At 40.8% G+C, this 13,895-nt stretch overlaps 1 pseudogene; it reads right to left on the reverse strand.

Annotated features, from left to right (window-relative positions):
• Positions 1–280: 280 nt before the first annotated feature.
• LOC148553401 (uncharacterized) lies at positions 281–1,059 on the reverse strand (annotated as a pseudogene).
• Between the last annotated feature and the right edge of the window lie 12,836 nt (positions 1,060–13,895).

Raw genomic sequence — 13,895 nt, forward strand, 5'->3', positions numbered from 1 at the left:
CAACCAAATGTTCACTAGTTCCACCCTTGCATCTAGTTCTTGAAGTATCAACCTTGATGAGCCTTGATTTGCAACTACAACCACTAAACATTCTTCTCTTATGCTTAATGCCACAAAGCTTCCTAAGTTGGTCATCTGTTTCAAGAATACCATATTTAGGTGGGACAGTAAAGCGAATAGAGATAAGTCTTACCCACTCAAATGAAGGAACAGATGACCACATAGGTAGAGAAGTCTCCAACGTTCTTGACAAACCATACTCAACTCCCGTCCACCCTTTTTAAAGGACTTCTGCTTCCACATCATTCTCAGACTCAATCAGGGAAGGGTCTTCATATTCGTGGAGTTCATTTGTCGATGTAGATTCATCACTAGGAGGATATGATTCTTGATCCTCATCACCAAGGGAACTTGCTTCTTGATCTATCCCATCCAAGTCTTCATAGGGAATATGCCATGGAGGTTGTGCACTAGCCTTCTTGACATCAATTTCAATCTTCTTGGAGGAATACTCTACAACTCTAGATTCCCATGGAAGTTCAGCATCTCCTAAGTCTTCAACCACTTCTTCCTCTTCTACTATTATGGCTTCCTCCACTTGTTCCAATACAAAGTCATGTTCTTCATTGTCCACCGGAGTTTCTAGTGTCTCCTTCATGCTAAGCTCTTCTATTGATTTTCCACATGTAGCCATTGAGTACTTTGAGTGTCCAAATATTGGGAAGCTAATCGATTTACTACCTCAGTCAAGGCAGCCGTGAATTCTAGTACTTCCCTTTTCATCTCTCTTTGCCCTTGAAGAAGAACACCAAGAGTGTCATGCATTGAAGATTGAGATGGATATGAGGGCTCATTACTTGAGAGGAAAGGTTCATGATAAGAGAGTGGTTCATCATATTAAGGATGTGGTGGTTCATCACTCTCCATCTTTTCTACTTGTTGCAAAACACACTTCAGTTCCTTGTTCTCAAGTTGAGATTCTTTAGCCATTAGAGCTTCGTGTGCTCTTCGGCATACCACTCGCTCCAATTAATAAATGGTTGCATGAAATCGATCCATTGTTTCCTTGAGACGATCCTTTGATTCTTGTTCCACTCGGATTACATGATTAGGATCATATGGCTCTTAGGTTGATGGATATGGACATGGTGTATATGGAGGTGGTGTTTGGTAGTAGGGGGCTTGTGAGTATGGTGGTTCAAAGCTACATTGAGGAGGTGGTTCATAAGCATATGGTGGTGGTTGTTGAGAAGTACAATAAGGACTACCACATCTATTAGATTGATATGGTGGAGCTTGTTGGTAACTACAAGGAGGTCCACCATATCCATTGAATTGATGCACACCTCGGAATGGCTCTTGCTCATAGTATGTTGGTGGGGGTTGGTTGTCATGAAAAGGTCCACCATAACCATGGTCTTGGGATGCATCGTAGAATGGTTGTTGCTCATGGCATATTGAAGGAGGATGTTGCCGAAAGGGTTGATCAAATCCTTGTGGCTCCTCCCATCTTTGATTGTCCCAACCTTGATGCATGTTCCTATTATAGCTTCCATTCCCTACAACATAATTTGAACCAAACTCATAGCTAAAGGGGTGAGAATTCATAGTAACAAAAGAAAGTAAAAACAAAAACTAATAAGAAAATAATGAGAATAAACTCCTAAAACTAGAAACAACTAACAAAGAAAAAAAAAAGAAAAATTATTCACAATATTCACAATAACCAATAATAAGGCACACGTTTGTAATTCCCCGGCAATGGCGCCATTTTGATGAACGGATCTTTGACGGTTTAGAATTTACAATAAATTCTCGTTGCTAGTATAGTTTCTAAACCAACAAAGAATCCTTTCATACAAAAATTTGGTTGTCACTAAAGCAAACCCAATAAAATTAAATCGAAGTATTCAAACCTCGGGTCGTCTCTCAAAAAATTGCAGGGAGGTATGTTACTTATAATTGGTTATGAGATTGTATCTTTTTGGGTTTTTGAAATAAGGAACAAGGAAAGTAAGTTGCAAGAAAGTAAATTGATAACTAGAAAAGCTCTTGGCAAAGTATGAGAATTAGAAGTCCTAACCTAGCTATCCTTATCAATTGTGACATCAATTGTCCATTGCTCCCACTTAGTTAACCTCTAACTATGAAGGAAAGTAAAGTGGATGAATCAATTTGATTCCTCCAGTCCTAGTCAACTCCTAAGGAAAGACTAGCTTTAGAGGGATCCAAATTAACTAGCAACTTTTAATTATCAATCAACAAAGGAGTTTGATAACTCAAGAGTCTCCAATTACTCAACCAAAGCCAAGAGGAGAAGAATCTACACTAAAATCCAATCAAGCATTCTATCAAACACCTGGAAGGCATAACATAAAAGCATAGAAAACCAATAAGAGATAATAAAATCCAAACAACCAATTGAAAGCATCAATAACATAATTTGAAGAAAGCAATCATAAATATGAAATACCTCAAATTACATTAAATAGAAAATCAAATCTAACATGAGAATTCATAAACTAAAGTAGCAACACAAAGTAATCAATAAGGTAAATAAATAAACTAGAATGCTAGAACAAATAAGAGTAGAAGAGAAACTAAATTAAACTAAGATAGAAACCTGAAATTGAAAATAGCTAAACCTAAGAATCCTAAAACCTAGAGAGAGGAGAGAGCCTCTCTCTCTCTCTAGAAAACTACATCTAAAACCTAAAATTATGTCAATGAAAGTTGTGTGAATGAATAAATAATTTCTCCACTCTACAGCCTCTAATCTGTGTTTTTCGGGTTTGGAACTGGGTGCATGTCACGCGTATGCATACATCATTTGTATATCATTTTGAATCCCTGGATATTAGCTTTCCAACGCAACTGGTACCACCTAATTTGGACGACTGTAGCTCAAGTTATGATCGATTTAGTACGAAGAGGTCAGGCTTGACAGCTTAGCGATTCCTTCAATTTCTTGTATTCCTTCCACTTTTGTATGCTTCCTTTCCATCCTCTAAGCCATTCCTGCCCTATAAACCCTGAAATCACTTAACACACATATCAAGGCATCGAATGGTAATAAGAGAGGATTAATAATTAGTAATGTTAAGGCCAAAGAAGCATCTTTTCAATCAAAGCACAGAATTAGGAAGGAAAATGTAAAACATGTGAATTATATGAATAAGTGTGAGTTTAGTGGATAAAATCCACTAAATTATGGACAAGATAAACCCTTAAATAGTGGTTTATCACTTCCCTCTATCTGCGACGAACTACTTGTGAATCGCTGAAGATGGTAAGCTTTTGTGATCTGACTTCCCTAGCCAGCTTCAAACCAGCCAGTAAGGCTTCATACTTGGCTTGATTATTTGAGGCGGGAAACTCGAATCTTAAGGAGAGTTCGAGTTTTGTCCCTTGGTCGCTTTCTAGGATGATGCCGGCTCCACTCCCGGCTTTGTTTGATGAGTCGTCGACATAGAGGTTCCACTCGATGGGGGTCCCTGGTGCGTAGGTGTACTCTGTGACGAAGTCGGCCAGGTGTTGGGATTAGATGGCTGTCCGAGCTTCATACTTGAGGTCGAACTCGAATAATTCTATTGCCCATTGTAGGATTCTTCCGGCCAAGTCGGTTTTCTGAAGGATCCCTTTCGTGGGTTGGTTGGTTCGTACTCTGATGGTGTGAGCTTGGAAGTATGGTCAAAGCCATCAGGAAGTAAGTATAAGGGTGTAGGCGAAATTTTCTATCTTTTGATAGTTTAGTTCAGCCCCTTGTAAAGCCTTACTAATGAAGTAGATGGGTTGATGTCTGTTCTCGTCCTCTCTGACTAGGGCTGAGGCCATCGCCCGACTTCTCGTGGTGAGGTATAGGACCAGTTCTTCTCCTTGTTGACGTCGGGTTAGGATTGGCGGTTAACCCAGGAATGTTTTGAAGTCATGGAAAGCTTGTTCACATTCTGGGGTCCATTTGAACCTCTTTCCTTTCCTTAGGGTGGCGTAAAAAGGGAGAGATCTTATGGCCGATCCGGCTAGGAACCTGGATAGGGCTGCTAAACTTTCATTTAGCTATTGTACCTCCTTAACACAGGTCAGGCTTTTCATGTTGAGTATAGCTTAGCATTTGTCTGGGTTTGCCTCAATACCTCTCTGGGTAAGCATAAACCCTTGGAATTTGCCAGCCTCTACTGCGAAGGTGCACTATGTGGGATTTAGTCTCATCCCATGGTTTCTTATGGTGCTGAATACTTTAACGAGGTCGGGTAGCAGCGTTTCTTCCTTTTGTGTTTTCACCAGCATGTCATCTACATAGACTTCCATCAGCTTTCTGATGTGGTCGGCGAAGACTTTATTCATCAACCTCTGATATGTAGCCCCTGCGTTCCTAAGTTCGAATGGCATGACGACATAACAGTAGTTTACCTTCGAGGTTAGGAACGAGATTTTCTCTTGGTCGGGTTGATGCATCAGTAGGCATCCCTAAAGGAAAGGTACTTGTATCCTGACGAAGTGTCGACTAGTGTGTCGATACTCAGGAGGGGGTTAGGAACGAATGGCATGACGACATAACAGTAGTTTACCTTCGGGGTTAGGAACAAAGTTTTCTCTTGGTCGGGTTGATGCATTAGTAGGCGTCCCTGAAGGAAAGGTACTTGTATCCTGATAAAGTGTCAACTAGTGTGTCGATACTCGGGAGGGGGTAGGGGACTTTTGGCAAGCTTTGTTGAGGTCCGTGTAGTCGACACACATCCACCACTTTTCATTTGGCTTTTTGACCAGTACAACATTGGCTAGCAATAGTGGGTATTTGACTTCCCTTATGAACCCTGCCTCTAATAAGGCCTGTACTTGTTCCTCCATGACTTGTGACCTTTCCGAAGCGAGCTTTCTGTGACTTTGTTGCACTGGTCGGGATCCAGGGTATACCAACAGCTTGTGGCACATTAAGCCGGGATCTATACCGGGCATATCTTATTTTAGGTTTGCACATATGCTTGTTGTTTTATCTTGAGAGTCCCCGATTTGGACCTCCTCTGTTTTGCCTTCTGGTTGCCGGCGAAATTCTTCTAGAGCCCGGGCTCCTCTGAGTTCAATGGTATTTGACTCTTTTCCCCTGGGGTCGCCCTTTAAGTTTAGGCTTTCATTATAGCAACGTCGCGTGAGCTTTTGGTCTCCTTTGATGGTGGCAATGCCTTCTGAGGTTGGGAACTTCATGCATAGGTAGGGGGTGGAGACCACTACGGCGAGCTGATTTAAGGTCGTCCAGCCTATAAGGGCGTTGTATGCGGAGCACACGTTAACTACAATGTAGTCTATACTCAGTGTTCTGGACCGAGGTCCCTTTTCGAAAGATGTGTGTAGTGGAATGTATCCGAGGGGCTGGATTAGGGCGTCTCCGAGCCCGAACAGGCTATTGGGATATGCTCTGAGTTCTTTTTCTTGCAGACCGAGCTTGTCGAAGGCTGATTTAAATAAGATATCCGCAAAGCTTCCCTGATCGACCAGTGTTCGGTGGAGGTTGGCGTTAGCCAGTATGATGGTGATAACCACGGGGTCATCGTGCCCGGGGATGATGCCCGCGGCGTCCTCTTTGGTGAAGGCAATAGTGGGGAGGTCGGGTGATCTATCTTCTTCCCCGAGATGGTATACTTCTTTAAGGTGTCTTTTCCGGGATGATTTGGAGACTCCTCCTCCTGAAAATCCTTCGTTGATCATGTGAACGTGCCTTTCTGGGGTGTGAGGAGGTCATTCAGCTCATCCCTCCTCGTCATCCCTTCTTCTCTTTTTTAGGTCGTCCGTTTTGTTGGCCAAGAACCGGTCTAGCCTTCCTTCTCAGGCCAGTTTTTCTATGATGTTCTTCAAGTCGTAGCACTCATTAATGGGGTGCCCATAGATTCTATGGTATTTTTAGTATTCGATTTAACTTCCTCCCCTTTTGTGCTTTATTGGGCGGGGTAGCGGGATTTTTTCTGTGTTGCATATTTTTCGGTAGACATCTACAAGGGATACCCGAAAAGGGGTGTAGTTGTGGTATTTCCTGGGCTTCTCTATGGGTTGGTCTTCTTTTTTCCTGGATTCCTTATCCTTATTCCAAGGTGGGTAGGAGAATCCGGTTTTGGAGGTTTCACCTAATCAGGAGTTTCTTGTACCTCGTTCAACAATTTCGGATGTTTCTTGGAGATGGAGTAGCTAAAGGGTCCTTCCCGCAGACCTTGATGACTCCCATAAATGCTGCTTCTGTGGGGAGATTCTGTATGGCAAGGTATGCTTTATTGAATCTTTCCATGTAGCTGTGAAGGCTTTCTCGATCTCCCTGTTTGATTCCTAGCAGGCTTGGAGCATGTTTGGCTTTGTCCTTTTGTATGGAGAATCTATCTAATAATTTTTTGGCGAGATCGTCGAAGCTTGTGATTGATCTCGGAGGCAAGCTGTCGAACTACTTTATTGCCGTTTTGGTCAGGATGGTCGGGAAGGCCTTGCAACGGGTAGCGTCTGAGGCATCTGTGAGGTACATCCAACTTCTAAAGTTGCTGAAGTGGTGGCTTGGAACAGACGTACCATCGGGTCATGTCGGGAGCTTTGAAGTCTTTTGGGACTTTAGCTTTCATGATTTCCTTAGTGAACGGATCTTGATACTTATGGGGGCTATCCTCGTGGTTGGATTGAGCGGCTTTTGTTTTTAGGTTGGCTTCGAGCTTTAGGAGCTTGTCTTCCAGCTCCCGACGCCGTCTTGTTTCTCTCCAGAGATTTCACTCGGCTTCTCGCTGATGTTCGGCTTCCTGTTAGAGCTGTTTAAGGTGATCCTGCTATTCACAGATGGCGTCTAAGATTTCTGTGTTCTAAGGTTGTTTGCCTCCCTTGGACTGGTGTGCGTCCTCTGGGGAGGTTGGTGTACCATCCGTGTTGTTGGCTAGTGTTCATTCTTCTAATCCGGAGTTATGGTCGTTGGTAGGCTTTTTGTCCTGATGATGGGATGACTTCCAGGTCTCCGGTAACAGCGCCAATATTCCGAAGATTACCTAAAACAGAGAGGTCGATCTCAAGCGAGATCTTCTGGTATGGTCGAGTCTGCCGTGCCCAATATGTTTCAGAGGGAGGAGCAGTTGTTCCACGTCCACCGGATGGGGGTGGTACCTACAAGAGACTTCGATGCTTAACTTAGTACGGGCTTTAGGCAGGTTCTTTGTAGAATTAGAGTTTGAGTTATACCTGGGTGCTCCAGTGTATTTATAGTAGTGTTTGGCAATCTTGCTTTGAGATAAGTTTGTTATCTTATCTTATCTTTTGTGGGTGAGATCCTATCTTTGGGCCAACTATATTCTAGCAGACCGTGGCCTTTTTGTTTTGTGCCTTCTAGGGCCTCTGCGGTGATAGTCTGACCTCTTTACAGAAGAGGTCGGTCCTTCCATCCTTGTCCGGCCTGGACCATATAGCTCGGTCCAGGGTATGAACACTAACCAACTGAGAAGATTGAATCTCAAACCAGTTGCTAGGGGTTGGTTGGATTTTATTAGGCATTCCATACTCCCAACCAGCAACCACTTTGAAGTCACTATTAGAAGGGCTGTGATGATTCACTGCATCATGATGGGGAATGAGGTGGAAGTCCACCAATTAATCCCGTTTGAGCTCTACAGGGTTGCAAACAGGATGTCAACTCAAGCCAAGTTGGCCTATCCAAACCTTATCTTTCGCTTGTGCAAGGAGGATGGAGTCCTGATTAACAGAGACTCATGGATCCCAGCAGATGGCCCAATCACCAAGCAACTGATAGAAAGCACTAGACTACTGGATGATCATCCCAAAAGAAAGACACCTGAGCCTCTTCAAGCATAAGAGATCCCTCTAATTGAATATTGGACCCAGCTGGAAGCATATGTTGCACAATTGCAAACCGCCTTGGATCAACTAAGAGAGGAGCAAAAAGATCAGACTAGCATGCTTTGCAAACTAGTCAAGGAACAAGAGAAGCAGGGGTGTAAACTAGAAGAACTGAAGCGTCAAAAATTATCCCTTGAAGAGCCTAACGCCAACCATGATTAAGGTGGTTGGGTTCCACCCCCCTATTTCTGTGCCTATTTTAATTGCTGTTTCCTATGTTTAGATTTATATGATCACTAGTAGTATTTAATTTTTTATTTAAGTTTCTATTTTCTAATTTAAGAATTGCATAAGAATTAGTAAGATTTAAGTTTTTATTTCCCTCTTCCAATTAGGTATAAAATGTTCCTCTTATCATCTCATTGAACTTAAATAAAATGTTGATTTTTTTAGAAGCAGTAAAGATGCATGAATTTTGAGTTATATAATAAGAATAGCTAAATTATTTGATGTGGTGGCATTGCTTTTACTTTCTGAATGAATGAATGAACAGAGCATATTTGATGTTGGAGTTAAGAATGTTGGCTCTTGAAAGAATGATGATAAAAGTGAAGTATTATTGGTGATCTGAAAAATCCAAAAATTGATTCTTGAAGCAAGAAAAAACAGCAAAAAAAGCAAAAAGCAATAAAAGAAAAAATTATATATATGCAAAAAAAAATATAGAAAGAAACAGAAAAAGCCAATAGATCTTTAAACCAAAAGGCAAGAGCAAGGATCCAAGGGTTTAAGCATCAAAGGTTAGGAGGGCCTAAAAAAAAAAATCTTGGTGTGAAGGTGTCAAGTGAAAAGCTTGAGACTGAGCAGTTAAAGTCTTGACCCAAAGCAAAAGAGTGTGCTTAAGAACTCTGGACACCATTGGCTTGGGATTCTAGCAAAGCTGAATCACAATCCTAAAGGGTTCACCTAGTTAAGTGTCTGTGGTGTTTATGAATCCAGTGGTAATACGGGAAAACAAAGCTCTTAAGGTCACAGCCAAGACTCAAAAGAAGTTGTATTCAAGAATAAAAAAGAACTGAACTAAAAAAGTCAACAATATCATCTGGATTCTAAGTTCCTAAATATGTCAATTATTCTAAGCTTCAAAGGAAAGTGAGATGCCAAAACTATTCAGAAGTGAATAGCTACTAGTCCCGCTCATCTAATTGAAACTAAGCTTCATTGAAAACTCTAAGATTTATTCTAGTCTTCTCTTCTTTTTAATCCTATCTTGTTTTTGGTTGCTTGGGGACAAGCAACAGATTAAGTGTGGTGTTCTGAAGAGCGGATATTTTATATGCTTTTTGGCATCATTTTCATATAGTTTTATTATGTTTTGTATGAGTTTTATTAAATTTTCATAGGTTTTAGTGCAAAATTCATATTTTTGGATTCTACTTTAAGTTGTTGTGTTTTATGATGATTTCAGGTATTTTCTGGCTGAAATTGAGGAGTTTTGGCAAAGTCTGATTCAGAGACAGAGAAAGGACTACAGTTGCTGCCAGATTTTGACCTCTATACACTCGAAAGAGCATTTCTAGAGCATCAAAAGTCCAAATAGCACGCTCTCAATGGCTATGGAAAGCTAACATCCAGGGCTCTCCAGATATATTATAATAGTTTATACTTTGCTTTGGAAATGAAGGCCCCAAACTGGCATTCAACACCAACCACCATCCCCATTCCTGGTGTCCAACGCTCGAAAGGGAGCAACTGACATCCAATGCCCATTCAGGAGCCCAAAGCTGGCGTCTAATGCCCCAGAGGGAGTACCAACTCGTGGCTTCACTCAAGCTCATCCCAAACACTCACCAAGTGGGCCCAAAAAGCGGATTTTTGCACTACTAGACTAATTTATCTTATTTTTATAATCTTAGTTATCATATTAGTATATATAGGAGGAGATCACCCTTATTTAGGATCTTCTTCCCCCATTTTTACTTTCAAACATTATTGTACACTATGAGCTACTAACCTCCTAGGTTAAGGTTAGGAGCTCTGCTGATTCTTATGGATTAATAATATCACTATTCTAATTCAATCTATGCTTGATTCCATTCTAAGATGTATCTTCGTTCTTCATCCTAATGAATTGTGAGTGTAACTTGACCGTCCTCCGTATTTCACATGGGTTCATGCGAGTCCTTGACGGGATAGTACTGAACCATAAGCTTGATTGTATATCTCTTAGACGACTAATCCATGACTTTGTTGGGAACTTGGAGACATCAGTGCAGCCGAGGTACGCGCCGATTAGGGCTTTTGTGGTATAGGCTAGAATCAAAGGAGCAGCGTTCTCTGATCTGGAAGATCCGACCTTGTCTATGAGATTTTGAGTAGGATCACCAAGGGAATGGACTGCTAGAGCTTCACCCCCATTCAGATTGGATGACTACTGACCCAGTGTTTGATCTGAAGTAGAGGAGATTAATGACCGCTGACCCAGCATTAATCATTTACAGCCTGCCATGGAATGAATCAATCAGAAGTTAGAGTAGATGGTGAGAAAATTAAATCCAGAAGGAAGAAGCATCTTCGAAGCCTCAACCGTTTTCTCATCACTGATTTCACACCTATCTAGTAACATTTTTATTTATTTATCTACTTTATGCATTTTTCACAACAACTATCATAATTTTTTATCCGCCTGACTAAGATCTACAAGGTAACCCTTGCTTGCTCAAACTAACAATCCCTGTGGGATCGACGCTCACTCACTTAAGGTATTACTTGGACGACCCGATGCACTTGTCGGTCTATCTGTGCGAATATTACGGAGTCAATTTTGTGCACCAACCTCCTCCACAACATAGCCCTTAACCATACTTACAAGCCTCATACCATCAAACACCATCATATGATTCTAATCCTTATCCACTATACCAACTACCATATGAGCCATAGTTAAAACTACAACAATTCCAATACCCATACTCCCAAGAACCACCTCAATACATACCATCTCCATATCCTTATCAAGATGAACCACCTTCCGATCATGAACCCTTCCTCCCAAGAAATGAACCCTCATATCTACTCCAATCTCCAATGGGTGACACCCTTGGTCTTATTCTTCAAGGGCAAAGAGAGATGCAAAGGACAGCATTAGAATTCATGGCTACCTTGACTGAGGTAGTAAATACTCTAGGCTTCCAATGCTTAAACACTTAAAGCACTCCCATGGCCACATGTGGAGAATCAATTGAAGAGCGTAGCATGAGGGAGAGATTAGAAACTCCGGTGGAAAATGAGGAATGTGACTTTGTATTGGAACATTTGGAGAAAGCCAAAATTATTGAAGAGGAAGTGGTTGAAGAGTTAGGAGATGCTGAACCTCCATGGAAATCTAAAGTTGTAGAGTATTCCTCCAAGAAGCTTGAAATTGATGTTGAGGAGGATAGTGCGCAACCTCCAAGGCATGTTCCCTATGAAGAATTGGAAGGAATAGAGCAAGAAGCAAGTTCCCTTGATGATGATGATCATGAATCAAGTCCTCTCAGTGATGAATTTGCATCTGCAAGTGAACTCCTTAAGTTTGAAGATCCTTCTCCCGATAAAATTGAAAGCAACGTTGAGGTAGATTTTTCTCAACCTCCGGTTTATGATTTGAGTGACGGAGAATAGTTGGATGAATTTGGTGAGGAAAAGCTTGAAGGTGAAGAATCTTTTCAAAAGGTGAAAGTCCTTCGGAAAGGTTGGACGGGAGTTGAATATGCTTTGTCAAGATCATTGGAGACTTCTCTACCTAGGTTGTCATCTAATCCTTCATTTGAGTGGGTAAAACTTATTTCTCTTGCTTTATTGTCCCACTTGAGTATGGTATACTTGAAATGGATGGCCAACTTAGGAGGAATGAAGTGTAAGAGAAGGAAGTTTAGTGGTTGGCATTGCAAATCAAAACTCATCAAGGTTGAGATTTCAAGAGCTATATGTAAGGATTGGTTGAGTTCTTATTTGAATGGGTCTAGAAGAAGAGTTTGGTACCTCATTGAGAGTCCATCTTGCTTACCACCCGAGTGGAATTACACAGATCAATTTGAAGATGGGTGTGAAAATAAGATATGGGATCCCGGATCACTATATGAATGCCAACTTTGGGAGCTCATATCTTGCGAAGAGCGTCACCCAAGCTTGGTGACATCGGTTGGAAATTCTGATAACCGTTTGAGGAGCAAGCATCCTTGAAAATTCAAGGATGAGTACAAACATAAATCACCTTGACAAGGAGCTTCCCAATTGTCCAACTTAAGGACTTTAAATAAAAGTGCTAGGTGAGAGACACCCCACCATGGGAAATTCTTCCTATTTTCCCTTTTGTTTATATTGGTAATAAGTGAATTTTCATTTTTAGTTAGGTTTATTTAGTTTATGTTGTGGTTTAACTTGTTTAATAATATTTTTCATTGCTTTGGTAGCTTGTTAGTAAAAAAAGGGGGTGTCACGCGTACGGGTAACCCACGCGTGCGTGTCGACGCCCAAATTTTGATGTTGCTGCTGCATGGTACAAAAACCAGAGAGTTGTGCTGAAACCGTCCGAGTGTTATGCAAGGAGCACGAAAAGTCTCCACGCGTACGCGTCACCTTCTCTTTTCTGCTTCTCATGCGTACGCGTGACTTACGCGTACGCGTCGCCTCCTCCTTCTGCTTTCCACGCGTGCGCATGGTCGACGCATACGCGTCGCTTCTCTTCTCCCATTTCTTTCTTCTTTCTTCTCTCCTTCTTCTTTATTTCTACCTTTCTTCTTCTTCATTCCTTTAACTTCTCATCTTTATTCTCTTTCATTTTCTATTGCTTATTACATTTGCATACTTTCATTCATTGTATTTTAACTTTGTTTTTGTATCTTGTTTTTATTATTGTTCATATGTTGTTTTTTTAACATTGGTGTTGAATTTTTCCACTCGACTGTTGAATATTTCTTGGATAATTTTGCTGCTTCGTGACTTGTTTGGTATTGTTGTAATTCTTGTACCGCACACAGATTAGTGCTTTAGCCCCTTCTAACTCAATAACTTTTTCTTTGTGTGCTTCATTATCATTGAGTTAGGATGGGACCATAATCTCTCATGCTTATAAATAATCTTGCTTGTGTAAATTCTTGTATGAACTTGATGCTTTTGAGTGTTCTCTTTATGCCATTTACTTACCCTTTGATTTTACTTTTGCATCAAGTGTTAGTTGATATGCCCTTTGCTTATATTGTTTTCTCACTTACATGTTGTAACTACCATGTAGTTGAGAACCCAACTCTTATTTGGCATTAGCCCCCACCTATGTTCTATTTGCTTTGATATCTTTGCTTTTTGGGCTTAATCTTCTGTCTTTTTCTCCCCTTTCAGGATGGCCACCAAGAAGGAAAAGGAAAAGCTTCTAAATGGGGCGAACAACAAGTCCCTCCGCACAATCCTTTGAAGTAGCTCATCAGTTGTAGCAACCCACCCTAATCCACCTTGCTCATCTTTGCATGCACCAAGGACAGTGCAATCTTTAAGTGTGGGGAGGTCGAGATTGACTTCCGTGAGTAACTACTCCCTTTTTTCAACACTAATTTTTAATTTTATTTGTTAGTTGGTTATTGCATTGCATGATAAATTGCATGATAGTTAGAGTTTGTACATATTTTACCACTTCTTTCTTACTAGGACTACTTGGTTGAAGTGATGATTTCCTCTCCAAGAAACTATTCTAGGGCATTCCACTAGTTTGAATTAAAACTTTTGTTGAACTTGCTTGAAGAATTAATTTTGAAACATGGTTTTAGAGCTAGAACACACAAGCCTAGTGAGATTTTGAGCCTAATTGATTGGTTGCATCTTATCAACCAATATTTTTTCTTGGTGTGTGTTGTTCTCTTTAAGATTGTGATCTCTATCTTACTTGATTCTATATTTCTATTGTATGATGTATGAATGCATTTATGTGATTGAGCCCTTGTTTCACTAAGCTCACATACCCAAATGACCTTACCTTTTCATCATTTTTTTCAAACCAATATTGAACCTATTTTATCCCATTTGTTCTCTATTTTAGCACATCACTAACTCTA

This window comes from Arachis ipaensis, chromosome B7 (genome assembly GCF_059453495.1).
Source record: "Arachis ipaensis isolate K30076 ecotype BB chromosome B7, ASM5945349v1, whole genome shotgun sequence".
In the NCBI taxonomy this organism is placed as follows: Eukaryota; Viridiplantae; Streptophyta; class Magnoliopsida; order Fabales; family Fabaceae; genus Arachis; species Arachis ipaensis.